Source organism: Pezoporus flaviventris, unplaced genomic scaffold (genome assembly GCF_033815535.1).
Source record: "Pezoporus flaviventris isolate CSIRO_AGI_PZ_B2104156 unplaced genomic scaffold, CSIRO_AGI_Pfla_v1 ptg000184l, whole genome shotgun sequence".
Taxonomy (NCBI): domain Eukaryota; kingdom Metazoa; phylum Chordata; class Aves; order Psittaciformes; family Psittacidae; genus Pezoporus; species Pezoporus flaviventris.
The window spans coordinates 305,588-324,765 of record NW_026892732.1 but is presented as its reverse complement, the minus strand read 5'-3'; positions in this window follow the sequence as shown (position 1 = coordinate 324,765).

Sequence of the window (19,178 nt, the reverse complement as noted above, 5' to 3'; positions counted from 1 at the left end):
GCCCAGCAGCACAGTTAGTACAGCACGAACGTTTGGCCTCTGCTCCCACAGCAGAAGAGCCAGGATTGAAAGCTGGTGCTGGACCTGTTCAGCACACAATCACCTTTACATTGGTGCCTCCATCGTTGCTTTCACTGCTCACATTCATACAGGAAAAGCATTTGAATGGAATCAGTCCAGAGGCTGCTCTCTGCTGCGCAGCAACACAGTCAGCACAGAATGAACAGTGGCATCTGCTCACAAGGCAGAAGGAGCAGCAGGGAAAGCTAGTGCTCTGCTTCTTCAGCACACAAGCAGCTTTGCAAAGGGGTCACCATCATTGCAGTCTCTCCTCGGTTTCATACCTAAAAGTCCATTTGAATCCAAATTCTCAGGTGGTGTCTCTCAGCTGCCCAGCAGCACAGTGAGTACAGCACGAACGTTTGGCCTCTGCTCCCACAGCAGAAGAGCCAGGATTGAAAGCTGGTGCTGGACCTGTTCAGCACACAATCACCTTTACATTGGTGCCTCCATCGTTGCTTTCACTGCTCACATTCATACAGGAAAAGCATTTGAATGGAATCAGTCCAGAGGCTGCTCTCTGCTGCGCAGCAACACAGTCAGCACAGAATGAACAGTGGCATCTGCTCACAAGGCAGAAGGAGCAGCAGGGAAATCTAGTGCTCTGCTTCTTCAGCACACAAGCAGCTTTGCAACGGGGTCACCATCATTGCAGTCTCTCCTCGGTTTCATACCTAAAAGTCCATTTGAATCCAAATTCTCAGGTGGTGTCTCTCAGCTGCCCAGCAGCACAGTTAGTACAGCACGAACGTTTGGCCTCTGCTCCCACAGCAGAAGAGCCAGGATTGAAAGCTGGTGCTGGACCTGTTCAGCACACAATCCCTTTTACATTGGTGCATTCATCGTTGCTTTCACTGCTCACTTTCATACAGGAAAAGCATTTGAATGGAATCAGTCCAGAGGCTGCTCTCTGCTGCGCGGCAACACAGTCAGCACAGAATGAACAGTAGCATCTGCTCACACGGCAGAAGGAGCAGCAGTGAAAGCTAGTGCTCTGCTTCTTCAGCACACAAGCAGCTTTGCAACGGGGTCACCATCATTGCAGTCTCTCCTCGGTTTCATACCTAAAAGTCCATTTGAATCCAAATTCTCAAGCGGTCTCAGCTGCCCAGAGGCACAGTTAGTACAGCACGAACGTTTGTCCTCTGCTCCCACAGCAGAAGAGCCAGGATTGAAAGCTGGTGCTGGACCTGTTCAGCACACAATCCCCTTTACATTGGTGCCTCGATCGTTGCTTTAACTGCTAACACTCATACAGGAAAAGCATTTGAATAGAATCCGTCCAGAGCCTGCTCCCTGTTGGCAGCAACACAGCACAGAATGAACAGTGGCATCTGCTCACACGGCAGAAGGAGCAGCAGGGAAAGCTAGTGCTCTGCTTCTTCAGCACACAAGCAGCTTTGCAACGGGGTCACCATCATTGCAGTCTCTCCTCGGTTTCATACCTAAAAGTCCATTTGAATCCAAATTCTCAGGTGGTGTCTCTCAGCTGCCCAGCAGCACAGTTAGTACAGCACAAACGTTTGGCCTCTGCTCCCACAGCAGAAGAGCCAGGATTGAAAGCTGGTGCTGGACCTGTTCAGCACACAATCCCCTTTACATTGGTGCCTCCATCGTTGCTTTCAGTGCTCACATTCATACAGGAAAAGCATTTGAATGGAATCAGTCCAGAGGCTGCTATCCGCTGCGCAGGAACACAGCACAGAATGAACAGTGGCATCTGCTCACACGGCAGAAGGAGCAGCAGGGAAAGCTAGTGCTCTGCTTCTTCAGCACACAAGCAGCTTTGCAAAGGGATCACCATCATTGCAGTCTCTCCTCGGGTTCATACCTAAAAGTCCATTTGAATCCAAATTCTCAGGTGGTGTCTCTCAGCTGCCCAGCAGCACAGTGAGTACAGCACGAACGTTTGGCCTCTGCTCCCACAGCAGAAGAGCCAGGATTGAAAGCTGGTGCTGGACCTGTTCAGCACACAATCACCTTTACATTGGTGCCTCCATCGTTGCTTTCACTGCTCACATTCATACAGGAAAAGCATTTGAATGGAATCAGTCCAGAGGCTGCTCTCTGCTGCGCAGCAACACAGTCAGCACAGAATGAACAGTGGCATCTGCTCACAAGGCAGAAGGAGCAGCAGGGAAAGCTAGTGCTCTGCTTCTTCAGCACACAAGCAGCTTTGCAACGGGGTCACCATCATTGCAGTCTCTCCTCGGTTTCATACCTAAAAGTCCATTTGAATCCAAATTCTCAAGCGGTCTCAGCTGCCCAGAGGCACAGTGAGTACAGCACGAACGTTTGTCCTCTGCTCCCACAGCAGAAGAGCCAGGATTGAAAGCTGGTGCTGGACCTGTTCAGCACACAATCACCTTTACATTGGTGCCTCGATCGTTGCTTTAACTGCTAACACTCATACAGGAAAAGCATTTGAATTGAATCCGTCCAGAGCCTGCTCTCTGCTGGCAGCAACACAGCACAGAATGAACAGTGGCATCTGCTCACACGGCAGAAGGAGCAGCAGGGAAAGCTAGTGCTCTGCTTCTTCAGCACACAAGCAGCTTTGCAACGGGGTCACCATCATTGCAGTCTCTCCTCGGTTTCATACCTAAAAGTCCATTTGAATCCAAATTCTCAGGTGGTGTCTCTCAGCTGCCCAGCAGCACAGTGAGTACAGCACGAACGTTTGTCCTCTGCTCCCACAGCAGAAGAGCCAGGATTGAAAGCTGGTGCTGGACCTGTTCAGCACACAATCCCCTTTACATTGGTGCCTCCATCGTTGCTTTAACTGCTAACACTCGTACAGGAAAAGCATTTGAATAGAATCCGTCCAGAGCCTGCTCTCTGCCTGCAGCAACACAGCACAGAATGAACAGTGGCATCTGCTCACAAGGCAGAAGGAGCAGCAGGGAAAGCTAGTGCTCTGCTTCTTCAGCACACAAGCAGCTTTGCAACGGGGTCACCATCATTGCAGTCTCTCCTCGGTTTCATACCTAAAAGTCCATTTGAATCCAAATTCTCAGGTGGTGTCTCTCAGCTGCCCAGCAGCACAGTTAGTACAGCACGAACGTTTGGCCTCTGCTCCCACAGCAGAAGTGCCAGGATTGAAAGCTGGTGCTGGACCTGTTCAGCACACAATCCCTTTTACATTGGTGCATTCATCGTTGCTTTCACTGCTCACTTTCATACAGGAAAAGCATTTGAATGGAATCAGTCCAGAGGCTGCTCTCTGCTGCGCAGCAACACAGTCAGCACAGAATGAACAGTGGCATCTGCTCACAAGGCAGAAGGAGCAGCAGGGAAAGCTAGTGCTCTGCTTCTTCAGCACACAAGCAGCTTTGCAACGGGGTCACCATCATTGCAGTCTCTCCTCGGTTTCATACCTAAAAGTCCATTTGAATCCAAATTCTCAGGTGGTGTCTCTCAGCTGCCCAGCAGCACAGTGAGTACAGCACGAACGTTTGGCCTCTGCTCCCACAGCAGAAGAGCCAGGATTGAAAGCTGGTGCTGGACCTGTTCAGCACACAATCCCCTTTACATTGGTGCCTCCATCGTTGCTTTAACTGCTAACACTCATACAGGAAAAGCATTTGAATGGAATCAGTCCAGAGGCTGCTCTCTGCTGCGCAGCAACACAGTCAGCACAGAATGAACAGTGGCATCTGCTCACAAGGCAGAAGGAGCAGCAGGGAAAGCTAGTGCTCTGCTTCTTCAGCACACAAGCAGCTTTGCAACGGGGTCACCATCATTGCAGTCTCTCCTCGGTTTCATACCTAAAAGTCCATTTGAATCCAAATTCTCAGGTGGTGTCTCTCAGCTGCCCAGCAGCACAGTTAGTACAGCACGAACGTTTGGCCTCTGCTCCCACAGCAGAAGAGCCAGGATTGAAAGCTGGTGCTGGACCTGTTCAGCACACAATCCCTTTTACATTGGTGCATTCATCGTTGCTTTCACTACTCACTTTCATACAGGAAAAGCATTTGAATGGAATCAGTCCAGAGGCTGCTCTCTGCTGTGCAGCAACACAGTCAGCACAGAATGAACAGTGGCATCTGCTCACACGGCAGAAGGAGCAGCAGGGAAAGCTAGTGCTCTGCTTCTTCAGCACACAAGCAGCTTTGCAACGGGGTCACCATCATTGCAGTCTCTCCTCGGTTTCATACCTAAAAGTCCATTTGAATCCAAATTCTCAAGCGGTCTCAGCTGCCCAGAGGCACAGTGAGTACAGCACGAACGTTTGGCCTCTGCTCCCACAGCAGAAGAGCCAGGATTGAAAGCTGGTGCTGGACCTGTTCAGCACACAATCCCCTTTACATTGGTGCCTCCATCGTTGCTTTCACTGCTAACACTCATACAGGAAAAGCATTTGAATAGAATCCGTCCAGAGCCTGCTCTCTGCTGGCAGCAACACAGCACAGAATGAACAGTGGCATCTGCTCACACGGCAGAAGGAGCTGCAGGGAAAGCTAGTGCTCTGCTTCTTCAGCACACAAGCAGCTTTGCAACGGGGTCACCATCATTGCAGTCTCTCCTCGGTTTCATACCTAAAAGTCCATTTGAATCCAAATTCTCAGGTGGTGTCTCTCAGCTGCCCAGCAGCACAGTTAGTACAGCACGAACGTTTGGCCTCTGCTCCCACAGCAGAAGAGCCAGGATTGAAATCTGGTGCTGGACCTGTTCAGCACACAATCCCTTTTACATTGGTGCATTCATCGTTGCTTTCACTGCTCACTTTCATACAGGAAAAGCATTTGAATGGAATCAGTCCAGAGGCTGCTCTCTGCTGCGCAGCAACACAGTCAGCACAGAATGAACAGTAGCATCTGCTCACACGGCAGAAGGAGCAGCAGTGAAAGCTAGTGCTCTGCTTCTTCAGCACACAAGCAGCTTTGCAACGGGGTCACCATCATTGCAGTCTCTCCTCGGTTTCATACCTAAAAGTCCATTTGAATCCAAATTCTCAGGTGGTGTCTCTCAGCTGCCCAGCAGCACAGTGAGTACAGCACGAACGTCTGGCCCCTGCTCCCACAGCAGAAGAGCCAGGATTGAAAGCTGGTGCTGGACCTGTTCAGCACACAATCCCCTTTACATTGGTGCCTCCATCGTTGCTTTCACTGCTAACACTCATACAGGAAAAGCATTTGAATAGAATCCGTCCAGAGCCTGCTCCCTGCTGGCAGCAACACAGCACAGAATGAACAGTGGCATCTGCTCACACGGCAGAAGGAGCAGCAGGGAAAGCTAGTGCTCTGCTTCTTCAGCACACAAGCAGCTTTGCAACGGGGTCACCATCATTGCAGTCTCTCCTCGGTTTCATGCCTAAAAGTCCATTTGAATCCAAATTCTCAGGTGGTGTCTCTCAGCTGCCCAGCAGCACAGTGAGTACAGCACGAACGTTTGGCCTCTGCTCCCACAGCAGAAGAGCCAGGATTGAAAGCTGGTGCTGGACCTGTTCAGCACACAATCCCCTTTACATTGGTGCCTCCATCGTTGCTTTAACTGCTAACACTCATACAGGAAAAGCATTTGAATGGAATCAGTCCAGAGGCTGCTCTCTGCTGCGCAGCAACACAGTCAGCACAGAATGAACAGTGGCATCTGCTCACAAGGCAGAAGGAGCAGCAGGGAAAGCTAGTGCTCTGCTTCTTCAGCACACAAGCAGCTTTGCAACGGGGTCACCATCATTGCAGTCTCTCCTCGGTTTCATACCTAAAAGTCCATTTGAATCCAAATTCTCAGGTGGTGTCTCTCAGCTGCCCAGCAGCACAGTTAGTACAGCACGAACGTTTGGCCTCTGCTCCCACAGCAGAAGAGCCAGGATTGAAAGCTGGTGCTGGACCTGTTCAGCACACAATCCCTTTTACATTGGTGCATTCATCGTTGCTTTCACTGCTCACTTTCATACAGGAAAAGCATTTGAATGGAATCAGTCCAGAGGCTGCTCTCTGCTGCGCAGCAACACAGTCAGCACAGAATGAACAGTAGCATCTGCTCACACGGCAGAAGGAGCAGCAGGGAAAGCTAGTGCTCTGCTTCTTCAGCACACAAGCAGCTTTGCAACGGGGTCACCATCATTGCAGTCTCTCCTCGGTTTCATACCTAAAAGTCCATTTGAATCCAAATTCTCAGGTGGTGTCTCTCAGCTGCCCAGCAGCACAGTGAGTACAGCACGAACGTTTGGCCTCTGCTCCCACAGCAGAAGAGCCAGGATTGAAAGCTGGTGCTGGACCTGTTCAGCACACAATCCCCTTTACATTGGTGCCTCCATCGTTGCTTTCACTGCTAACACTCATACAGGAAAAGCATTTGAATAGAATCCGTCCAGAGCCTGCTCCCTGCTGCGCAGCAACACAGTCAGCCCAGAATGAACAGTGGCATCTGCTCACAAGGCAGAAGGAGCAGCAGGGAAAGCTAGTGCTCTGCTTCTTCAGCACACAAGCAGCTTTGCAACGGGGTCACCATCATTGCAGTCTCTCCTCGGTTTCATACCTAAAAGTCCATTTGAATCCAAATTCTCAGGTGGTGTCTCTCAGCTGCCCAGCAGCACAGTTAGTACAGCACGAACGTTTGGCCTCTGCTCCCACAGCAGAAGAGCCAGGATTGAAAGCTGGTGCTGGACCTGTTCAGCACACAATCACCTTTACATTGGTGCCTCCATCGTTGCTTTCACTGCTCACATTCATACAGGAAAAGCATTTGAATGGAATCAGTCCAGAGGCTGCTCTCTGCTGCGCAGCAACACAGTCAGCACAGAATGAACAGTGGCATTTGCTCACAAGGCAGAAGGAGCAGCAGGGAAAGCTAGTGCTCTGCTTCTTCAGCACACAAGCAGCTTTGCAACGGGGTCACCATCATTGCAGTCTCTCCTCGGTTTCATACCTAAAAGTCCATTTGAATCCAAATTCTCAGGTGGTGTCTCTCAGCTGCCCAGCAGCACAGTTAGTACAGCACGAACGTTTGGCCTCTGCTCCCACAGCAGAAGAGCCAGGATTGAAATCTGGTGCTGGACCTGTTCAGCACACAATCCCTTTTACATTGGTGCATTCATCGTTGCTTTCACTACTCACTTTCATACAGGAAAAGCATTTGAATGGAATCAGTCCAGAGGCTGCTCTCTGCTGCGCAGCAACACAGTCAGCACAGAATGAACAGTAGCATCTGCTCACACGGCAGAAGGAGCAGCAGTGAAAGCTAGTGCTCTGCTTCTTCAGCACACAAGCAGCTTTGCAACGGGGTCACCATCATTGCAGTCTCTCCTCGGTTTCATACCTAAAAGTCCATTTGAATCCAAATTCTCAGGTGGTGTCTCTCAGCTGCCCAGCAGCACAGTGAGTACAGCACGAACGTCTGGCCTCTGCTCCCACAGCAGAAGAGCCAGTATTGAAAGCTGGTGCTGGACCTGTTCAGCACACAATCCCCTTTACATTGGTGCCTCCATCGTTGCTTTCACTGCTAACACTCATACAGGAAAAGCATTTGAATAGAATCCGTCCAGAGCCTGCTCCCTGCTGGCAGCAACACAGCACAGAATGAACAGTGGCATCTGCTCACACGGCAGAAGGAGCAGCAGGGAAAGCTAGTGCTCTGCTTCTTCAGCACACAAGCAGCTTTGCAACGGGGTCACCATCATTGCAGTCTCTCCTCGGTTTCATACCTAAAAGTCCATTTGAATCCAAATTCTCAGGTGGTGTCTCTCAGCTGCCCAGCAGCACAGTTAGTACAGCACGAACGTTTGGCCTCTGCTCCCACAGCAGAAGAGCCAGGATTGAAAGCTGGTGCTGGACCTGTTCAGCACACAATCCCTTTTACATTGATGGATTCATCGTTGCTTTCACTGCTCACTTTCATACAGGAAAAGCATTTGAATGGAATCAGTCCAGAGGCTGCTCTCTGCTGTGCAGCAACACAGTCAGCACAGAATGAACAGTGGCATCTGCTCACACGGCAGAAGGAGCAGCAGGGAAAGCTAGTGCTCTGCTTCTTCAGCACACAAGCAGCTTTGCAACGGGGTCACCATCATTGCAGTCTCTCCTCGGTTTCATACCTAAAAGTCCATTTGAATCCAAATTCTCAAGCGGTCTCAGCTGCCCAGAGGCACAGTGAGTACAGCACGAACGTTTGTCCTCTGCTCCCACAGCAGAAGAGCCAGGATTGAAAGCTGGTGCTGGACCTGTTCAGCACACAATCCCCTTTACATTGGTGCCTCCATCGTTGCTTTCACTGCTAACACTCATACAGGAAAAGCATTTGAATAGAATCCGTCCAGAGCCTGCTCTCTGCTGGCAGCAACACAGCACAGAATGAACAGTGGCATCTGCTCACACGGCAGAAGGAGCAGCAGGGAAAGCTAGTGCTCTGCTTCTTCAGCACACAAGCAGCTTTGCAACGGGGTCACCATCATTGCAGTCTCTCCTCGGTTTCATACCTAAAAGTCCATTTGAATCCAAATTCTCAAGCGGTCTCAGCTGCCCAGAGGCACAGTGAGTACAGCACGAACGTTTGTCCTCTGCTCCCACAGCAGAAGAGCCAGGATTGAAAGCTGGTGCTGGACCTGTTCAGCACACAATCCCCTTTACATTGGTGCCTCCATCGTTGCTTTAACTGCTAACACTCATACAGGAAAAGCATTTGAATAGAATACGTCCAGAGCCTGCTCCCTGCTGGCAGCAACACAGTACAGAATGAACAGTGGCATCTGCTCACACGGCAGAAGGAGCAGCAGGGAAAGCTAGTGCTCTGCTTCTTCAGCACACAAGCAGCTTTGCAACGGGGTCACCATCATTGCAGTCTCTCCTCGGTTTCATACCTAAAAGTCCATTTGAATCCAAATTCTCAGGTGGTGTCTCTCAGCTGCCCAGCAGCACAGTGAGTACAGCACGAACGTTTGGCCTCTGCTCCCACAGCAGAAGAGCCAGGATTGAAATCTGGTGCTGGACCTGTTCAGCACACAATCCCTTTTACATTGGTGCATTCATCGTTGCTTTCACTGCTCACTTTCATACAGGAAAAGCATTTGAATGGAATCAGTCCAGAGGCTGCTCTCTGCTGCGCAGCAACACAGTCAGCACAGAATGAACAGTAGCATCTGCTCACACGGCAGAAGGAGCAGCAGTGAAAGCTAGTGCTCTGCTTCTTCAGCACACAAGCAGCTTTGCAACGGGGTCACCATCATCGCAGTCTCTCCTCGGTTTCATACCTAAAAGTCCATTTGAATCCAAATTCTCAGGTGGTGTCTCTCAGCTGCCCAGCAGCACAGTGAGTACAGCACGAACGTTTGGCCTCTGCTCCCACAGCAGAAGAGCCAGGATTGAAAGCTGGTGCTGGACCTGTTCAGCACACAATCCCCTTTACATTGGTGCCTCCATCGTTGCTTTAACTGCTAACACTCATACAGGAAAAGCATTTGAATAGAATCCGTCCAGAGCCTGCTCCCTGCTGGCAGCAACACAGCACAGAATGAACAGTGGCATCTGCTCACACGGCAGAAGGAGCAGCAGGGAAAGCTAGTGCTCTGCTTCTTCAGCACACAAGCAGCTTTGCAACGGGGTCACCATCATTGCAGTCTCTCCTCGGTTTCATACCTAAAAGTCCATTTGAATCCAAATTCTCAGGTGGTGTCTCTCAGCAGCCCAGCAGCACAGTTAGTACAGCACGAACGTTTGGCCTCTGCTCCCACAGCAGAAGAGCCAGGATTGAAAGCTGGTGCTGGACCTGTTCAGCACACAATCCCTTTTACATTGGTGCCTAAATCGTTGCTTTCACTGCTCACATTCATACAGGAAAAGCATTTGAATGGAATCAGTCCAGAGGCTGCTCTCTGCTGCGCAGCAACACAGTCAGCACAGAATGAACAGTGGCATCTGCTCACAAGGCAGAAGGAGCAGCAGGGAAAGCTAGTGCTCTGCTTCTTCAGCACACAAGCAGCTTTGCAACGGGGTCACCATCATTGCAGTCTCTCCTCGGTTTCATACCTAAAAGTCCATTTGAATCCAAATTCTCAGGTGGTGTCTCTCAGCTGCCCAGCAGCACAGTTAGTACAGCACGAACGTTTGGCCTCTGCTCCCACAGCAGAAGAGCCAGGATTGAAAGCTAGTGCTGGACCTGTTCAGCACACAATCACCTTTACATTGGTGCCTCCATCGTTGCTTTCACTGCTCACATTCATACAGGAAAAGCATTTGAATGGAATCAGTCCAGAGGCTGCTCTCTGCTGCGCAGCAACACAGTCAGCACAGAATGAACAGTGGCATCTGCTCACAAGGCAGAAGGAGCAGCAGGGAAAGCTAGTGCTCTGCTTCTTCAGCACACAAGCAGCTTTGCAACGGGGTCACCATCATTGCAGTCTCTCCTTGGTTTCATACCTAAAAGTCCATTTGAATCCAAATTCTCAGGTGGTGTCTCTCAGCTGCCCAGCAGCACAGTTAGTACAGCACGAACGTTTGGCCTCTGCTCCCACAGCAGAAGAGCCAGGATTGAAAGCTGGTGCTGGACCTGTTCAGCACACAATCACCTTTACATTGGTGCCTCCATCGTTGCTTTCACTACTCACTTTCATACAGGAAAAGCATTTGAATGGAATCAGTCCAGAGGCTGCTCTCTGCTGTGCAGCAACACAGCACAGCACAGAATGAACAGTGGCATCTGCTCACACGGCAGAAGGAGCAGCAGGGAAAGCTAGTGCTCTGCTTCTTCAGCACACAAGCAGCTTTGCAACAGGGTCACCATCATTGCAGTCTCTCCTCGGTTTCATACCTAAAAGTCCATTTGAATCCAAATTCTCAGGTGGTGTCTCTCAGCTGCCCAGCAGCACAGTTAGTACAGCACGAACGTTTGGCCTCTGCTCCCACAGCAGAAGAGCCAGGATTGAAAGCTGGTGCTGGACCTGTTCAGCACACAATCCCCTTTACATTGGTGGATTCATCGTTGCTTTCACTGCTCACTTTCATACAGGAAAAGCATTTGAATGGAATCCGTCCAGAGGCTGCTCTCTGCTGTGCAGCAACACAGTCAGCACAGAATGAACAGTGGCATCTGCTCACACGGCAGAAGGAGCAGCAGGGAAAGCTAGTGCTCTGCTTCTTCAGCACACAAGCAGCTTTGCAACGGGGTCACCATCATTGCAGTCTCTCCTCGGTTTCATACCTAAAAGTCCATTTGAATCCAAATTCTCAAGCGGTCTCAGCTGCCCAGAGGCACAGTGAGTACAGCACGAACGTTTGTCCTCTGCTCCCACAGCAGAAGAGCCAGGATTGAAAGCTGGTGCTGGACCTGTTCAGCACACAATCCCCTTTACATTGGTGCCTCCATCGTTGCTTTCACTGCTAACACTCATACAGGAAAAGCATTTGAATAGAATCCGTCCAGAGCCTGCTCTCTGCTGGCAGCAACACAGCACAGAATGAACAGTGGCATCTGCTCACACGGCAGAAGGAGCAGCAGGGAAAGCTAGTGCTCTGCTTCTTCAGCACACAAGCAGCTTTGCAACGGGGTCACCATCATTGCAGTCTCTCCTCGGTTTCATACCTAAAAGTCCATTTGAATCCAAATTCTCAAGCGGTCTCAGCTGCCCAGAGGCACAGTGAGTACAGCACGAACGTTTGTCCTCTGCTCCCACAGCAGAAGAGCCAGGATTGAAAGCTGGTGCTGGACCTGTTCAGCACACAATCCCCTTTACATTGGTGCCTCCATCGTTGCTTTAACTGCTAACACTCATACAGGAAAAGCATTTGAATAGAATACGTCCAGAGCCTGCTCCCTGCTGGCAGCAACACAGTACAGAATGAACAGTGGCATCTGCTCACACGGCAGAAGGAGCAGCAGGGAAAGCTAGTGCTCTGCTTCTTCAGCACACAAGCAGCTTTGCAACGGGGTCACCATCATTGCAGTCTCTCCTCGGTTTCATACCTAAAAGTCCATTTGAATCCAAATTCTCAGGTGGTGTCTCTCAGCTGCCCAGCAGCACAGTGAGTACAGCACGAACGTTTGGCCTCTGCTCCCACAGCAGAAGAGCCAGGATTGAAATCTGGTGCTGGACCTGTTCAGCACACAATCCCTTTTACATTGGTGCATTCATCGTTGCTTTCACTGCTCACTTTCATACAGGAAAAGCATTTGAATGGAATCAGTCCAGAGGCTGCTCTCTGCTGCGCAGCAACACAGTCAGCACAGAATGAACAGTAGCATCTGCTCACACGGCAGAAGGAGCAGCAGTGAAAGCTAGTGCTCTGCTTCTTCAGCACACAAGCAGCTTTGCAACGGGGTCACCATCATCGCAGTCTCTCCTCGGTTTCATACCTAAAAGTCCATTTGAATCCAAATTCTCAGGTGGTGTCTCTCAGCTGCCCAGCAGCACAGTGAGTACAGCACGAACGTTTGGCCTCTGCTCCCACAGCAGAAGAGCCAGGATTGAAAGCTGGTGCTGGACCTGTTCAGCACACAATCCCCTTTACATTGGTGCCTCCATCGTTGCTTTAACTGCTAACACTCATACAGGAAAAGCATTTGAATAGAATCCGTCCAGAGCCTGCTCCCTGCTGGCAGCAACACAGCACAGAATGAACAGTGGCATCTGCTCACACGGCAGAAGGAGCAGCAGGGAAAGCTAGTGCTCTGCTTCTTCAGCACACAAGCAGCTTTGCAACGGGGTCACCATCATTGCAGTCTCTCCTCGGTTTCATACCTAAAAGTCCATTTGAATCCAAATTCTCAGGTGGTGTCTCTCAGCAGCCCAGCAGCACAGTTAGTACAGCACGAACGTTTGGCCTCTGCTCCCACAGCAGAAGAGCCAGGATTGAAAGCTGGTGCTGGACCTGTTCAGCACACAATCCCTTTTACATTGGTGCCTAAATCGTTGCTTTCACTGCTCACATTCATACAGGAAAAGCATTTGAATGGAATCAGTCCAGAGGCTGCTCTCTGCTGCGCAGCAACACAGTCAGCACAGAATGAACAGTGGCATCTGCTCACAAGGCAGAAGGAGCAGCAGGGAAAGCTAGTGCTCTGCTTCTTCAGCACACAAGCAGCTTTGCAACGGGGTCACCATCATTGCAGTCTCTCCTCGGTTTCATACCTAAAAGTCCATTTGAATCCAAATTCTCAGGTGGTGTCTCTCAGCTGCCCAGCAGCACAGTTAGTACAGCACGAACGTTTGGCCTCTGCTCCCACAGCAGAAGAGCCAGGATTGAAAGCTAGTGCTGGACCTGTTCAGCACACAATCACCTTTACATTGGTGCCTCCATCGTTGCTTTCACTGCTCACATTCATACAGGAAAAGCATTTGAATGGAATCAGTCCAGAGGCTGCTCTCTGCTGCGCAGGAACACAGTCAGCACAGAATGAACAGTGGCATCTGCTCACAAGGCAGAAGGAGCAGCAGGGAAAGCTAGTGCTCTGCTTCTTCAGCACACAAGCAGCTTTGCAACGGGGTCACCATCATTGCAGTCTCTCCTTGGTTTCATACCTAAAAGTGCATTTGAATCCAAATTCTCAGGTGGTGTCTCTCAGCTGCCCAGCAGCACAGTTAGTACAGCACGAACGTTTGGCCTCTGCTCCCACAGCAGAAGAGCCAGGATTGAAAGCTGGTGCTGGACCTGTTCAGCACACAATCACCTTTACATTGGTGCCTCCATCGTTGCTTTCACTACTCACTTTCATACAGGAAAAGCATTTGAATGGAATCAGTCCAGAGGCTGCTCTCTGCTGTGCAGCAACACAGCACAGCACAGAATGAACAGTGGCATCTGCTCACACGGCAGAAGGAGCAGCAGGGAAAGCTAGTGCTCTGCTTCTTCAGCACACAAGCAGCTTTGCAACAGGGTCACCATCATTGCAGTCTCTCCTCGGTTTCATACCTAAAAGTCCATTTGAATCCAAATTCTCAGGTGGTGTCTCTCAGCTGCCCAGCAGCACAGTTAGTACAGCACGAACGTTTGGCCTCTGCTCCCACAGCAGAAGAGCCAGGATTGAAAGCTGGTGCTGGACCTGTTCAGCACACAATCCCCTTTACATTGGTGGATTCATCGTTGCTTTCACTGCTCACTTTCATACAGGAAAAGCATTTGAATGGAATCCGTCCAGAGGCTGCTCTCTGCTGCGCAGCAACACAGTCAGCACAGAATGAACAGTGGCATCTGCTCACAAGGCAGAAGGAGCAGCAGGGAAAGCTAGTGCTCTGCTTCTTCAGCACACAAGCAGCTTTGCAACGGGGTCACCATCATTGCAGTCTCTCCTCGGTTTCATACCTAAAAGTCCATTTGAATCCAAATTCTCAGGTGGTGTCTCTCAGCTGCCCAGCAGCACAGTTAGTACAGCACGAACGTTTGTCCTCTGCTCCCACAGCAGAAGAGCCAGGATTGAAAGCTGGTGCTGGACCTGTTCAGCACACAATCCCCTTTACATTGGTGCCTCCATCGTTGCTTTCACTGCTAACATTCATACAGGAAAAGCATTTGAATGGAATCAGTCCAGAGGCTGCTCTCTGCTGCGCAGCAACACAGTCAGCACAGAATGAACAGTGGCATCTGCTCACACGGCAGAAGGAGCAGCAGGGAAAGCTAGTGCTCTGCTTCTTCAGCACACAAGCAGCTTTGCAACGGGGTCACCATCATTGCAGTCTCTCCTCGGTTTCATACCTAAAAGTCCATTTGAATCCAAATTCTCAAGCGGTCTCAGCTGCCCAGAGGCACAGTGAGTACAGCACGAACGTTTGGCCTCTGCTCCCACAGCAGAAGAGCCAGGATTGAAAGCTGGTGCTGGACCTGTTCAGCACACAATCCCCTTTACATTGGTGCCTCCATCGTTGCTTTCACTGCTAACACTCATACAGGAAAAGCATTTGAATAGAATCCGTCCAGAGCCTGCTCTCTGCTGGCAGCAACACAGCACAGAATGAACAGTGGCATCTGCTCACACGGCAGAAGGAGCAGCAGGGAAAGCTAGTGCTCTGCTTCTTCAGCACACAAGCAGCTTTGCAACGGGGTCACCATCATTGCAGTCTCTCCTCGGTTTCATACCTAAAAGTCCATTTGAATCCAAATTCTCAGGTGGTGTCTCTCAGCTGCCCAGCAGCACAGTGAGTACAGCACGAACGTTTGGCCTCTGCTCCCACAGCAGAAGAGCCAGGATTGAAAGCTGGTGCTGGACCTGTTCAGCACACAATCCCTTTTACATTGGTGCATTCATCGTTGCTTTCACTGCTCACTTTCATACAGGAAAAGCATTTGAATGGAATCAGTCCAGAGGCTGCTCTCTGCTGCGCAGCAACACAGTCAGCACAGAATGAACAGTAGCATCTGCTCACACGGCAGAAGGAGCAGCAGTGAAAGCTAGTGCTCTGCTTCTTCAGCACACAAGCAGCTTTGCAACGGGGTCACCATCATTGCAGTCTCTCCTCGGTTTCATACCTAAAAGTCCATTTGAATCCAAATTCTCAGGTGGTGTCTCTCAGCTGCCCAGCAGCACAGTGAGTACAGCACGATCGTCTGGCCTCTGCTCCCACAGCAGAAGAGCCAGGATTGAAAGCTGGTGCTGGACCTGTTCAGCACACAATCCCCTTTACATTGGTGCCTCCATCGTTGCTTTCACTGCTAACACTCATACAGGAAAAGCATTTGAATAGAATCCGTCCAGAGCCTGCTCTCTGCTGGCAGCAACACAGCACAGAATGAACAGTGGCATCTGCTCACACGGCAGAAGGAGCAGCAGGGAAAGCTAGTGCTCTGCTTCTTCAGCACACAAGCAGCTTTGCAACGGGGTCACCATCATTGCAGTCTCTCCTCGGTTTCATACCTAAAAGTCCATTTGAATCCAAATTCTCAGGTGGTGTCTCTCAGCTGCCCAGCAGCACAGTTAGTACAGCACGAACATTTGGCCTCTGCTCCCACAGCAGAAGAGCCAGGATTGAAAGCTGGTGCTGGACCTGTTCAGCACACAATCCCTTTTACATTGGTGCATTCATCGTTGCTTTCACTGCTCACTTTCATACAGGAAAAGCATTTGAATGGAATCAGTCCAGAGGCTGCTCTCTGCTGCGCAGCAACTCAGTCAGCACAGAATGAACAGTAGCATCTGCTCACACGGCAGAAGGAGCAGCAGGGAAAGCTAGTGCTCTGCTTCTTCAGCACACAAGCAGCTTTGCAACGGGGTCACCATCATTGCAGTCTCTCCTCGGTTTCATACCTAAAAGTCCATTTGAATCCAAATTCTCAGGTGGTGTCTCTCAGCTGCCCAGCAGCACAGTTAGTACAGCACGAACGTTTGGCCTCTGCTCCCACAGCAGAAGAGCCAGGATTGAAAGCTGGTGCTGGACCTGTTCAGCACACAATCACCTTTACATTGGTGCCTCCATCGTTGCTTTCACTGCTCACATTCATACAGGAAAAGCATTTGAATGGAATCAGTCCAGAGGCTGCTCTCTGCTGCGCAGCAACACAGTCAGCACAGAATGAACAGTGGCATCTGCTCACAAGGCAGAAGGAGCAGCAGGGAAAGCTAGTGCTCTGCTTCTTCAGCACACAAGCAGCTTTGCAACGGGGTCACCATCATTGCAGTCTCTCCTCGGTTTCATACCTAAAAGTCCATTTGAATCCAAATTCTCAGGTGGTGTCTCTCAGCTGCCCAGCAGCACAGTTAGTACAGCACGAACGTTTGGCCTCTGCTCCCACAGCAGAAGAGCCAGGATTGAAAGCTGGTGCTGGACCTGTTCAGCACACAATCCCTTTTACATTGGTGCATTCATCGTTGCTTTCACTACTCACTTTCATACAGGAAAAGCATTTGAATGGAATCAGTCCAGAGGCTGCTCTCTGCTGTGCAGCAACACAGTCAGCACAGAATGAACAGTGGCATCTGCTCACACGGCAGAAGGAGCAGCAGGGAAAGCTAGTGCTCTGCTTCTTCAGCACACAAGCAGCTTTGCAACGGGGTCACCATCATTGCAGTCTCTCCTCGGTTTCATACCTAAAAGTCCATTTGAATCCAAATTCTCAGGTGGTGTCTCTCAGCTGCCCAGCAGCACAGTTAGTACAGCACGAACGTTTGGCCTCTGCTCCCACAGCAGAAGAGCCAGGATTGAAAGCTGGTGCTGGACCTGTTCAGCACACAATCCCTTTTACATTGGTGGATTCATCGTTGCTTTCACTGCTCACTTTCATACAGGAAAAGCATTTGAATGGAATCAGTCCAGAGGCTGCTCTCTGCTGCGCAGCAACACAGTCAGCACAGAATGAACAGTAGCAACTGCTCACACGGCAGAAGGAGCAGCAGGGAAAGCTAGTGCTCTGCTTCTTCAGCACACAAGCAGCTTTGCAACGGGGTCACCATCATTGCAGTCTCTCCTCGGTTTCATACCTAAAAGTCCATTTGAATCCAAATTCTCAGGTGGTGTCTCTCAGCTGCCCAGCAGCACAGTGAGTACAGCACGAACGTTTGGCCTCTGCTCCCACAGCAGAAGAGCCAGGATTGAAAGCTGGTGCTGGACCTGTTCAGCACACAATCCCCTTTACATTGGTGCCTAAATCGTTGCTTTCACTGCTCACATTCATACAGGAAAAGCATTTGAATGGAATCAGTCCAGAGGCTGCTCTCTGCTGCGCAGCAACACAGTCAGCACAGAATGAACAGTGGCATCTGCTCACAAGGCAGAAGGAGCAGCAGGGAAAGCTAGTGCTCTGCTTCTTCAGCACACAAGCAGCTTTGCAACGGGGTCACCATCATTGCAGTCTCTCCTCGGTTTCATACCTAAAAGTCCATTTGAATCCAAATTCTCAGGTGGTGTCTCTCAGCTGCCCAGCAGCACAGTTAGTACAGCACGAACGTTTGGCCTCTGCTCCCACAGCAGAAGAGCCAGGATTGAAAGCTGGTGCTGGACCTGTTCAGCACACAATCACCTTTACATTGGTGCCTCCATCGTTGCTTTCACTGCTCACATTCATACAGGAAAAGCATTTGAATGGAATCAGTCCAGAGGCTGCTCTCTGCTGCGCAGCAACACAGTCAGCACAGAATGAACAGTGGCATCTGCTCACAAGGCAGAAGGAGCAGCAGGGAAAGCTAGTGCTCTGCTTCTTCAGCACACAAGCAGCTTTGCAACGGGGTCACCATCATTGCAGTCTCTCCTTGGTTTCATACCTAAAAGTCCATTTGAATCCAAATTCTCAGGTGGTGTCTCTCAGCTGCCCAGCAGCACAGTTAGTACAGCACGAACGTTTGGCCTCTGCTCCCACAGCAGAAGAGCCAGGATTGAAAGCTGGTGCTGGACCTGTTCAGCACACAATCCCCTTTACATTGGTGCCTCCATCGTTGCTTTCACTGCTAACACTCATACAGGAAAAGCATTTGAATAGAATCCGTCCAGAGCCTGCTCCCTGCTGGCAGCAACACAGCACAGAATGAACAGTGGCATCTGCTCACACGGCAGAAGGAGCAGCAGGGAAAGCTAGTGCTCTGCTTCTTCAGCACACAAGCAGCTTTGCAACGGGGTCACCATCATTGCAGTCTCTCCTCGGTTTCATACCTAAAAGTCCATTTGAATCCAAATTCTCAGGTGGTGTCTCTCAGCTGCCCAGCAGCACAGTGAGTACAGCACGAACGTTTGGCCTCTGATCCCACAGCAGAAGAGCCAGGATTGAAAGCTGGTGCTGGACCTGTTCAGCACACAATCCCCTTTACATTGGTGCCTCCATCGTTGCTTTCACTGCTCACATTCATACAGGAAAAGCATTTGAATGGAATCAGTACAGAGGCTGCTCACTGCTGCGCAGCAACACAGTCAGCACAGAATGAACAGTGGCATCTGCTCACAAGGCAGAAGGAGCAGCAGGGAAAGCTAGTGCTCTGCTTCTTCAGCACACAAGCAGCTTTGCAACGGGGTCACCATCATTGCAGTCTCTCCTCGGTTTCATACCTAAAAGTCCATTTGAATCCAAATTCTCAGGTGGTGTCTCTCAGCTGCCCAGCAGCACAGTGAGTACAGCACGAACGTTTGGCCTCTGCTCCCACAGCAGAAGAGCCAGGATTGAAAGCTGGTGCTGGACCTGTTCAGCACACAATCCCTTTTACATTGGTGCATTCATCGTTGCTTTCACTACTCACTTTCATACAGGAAAAGCATTTGAATGGAATCAGTC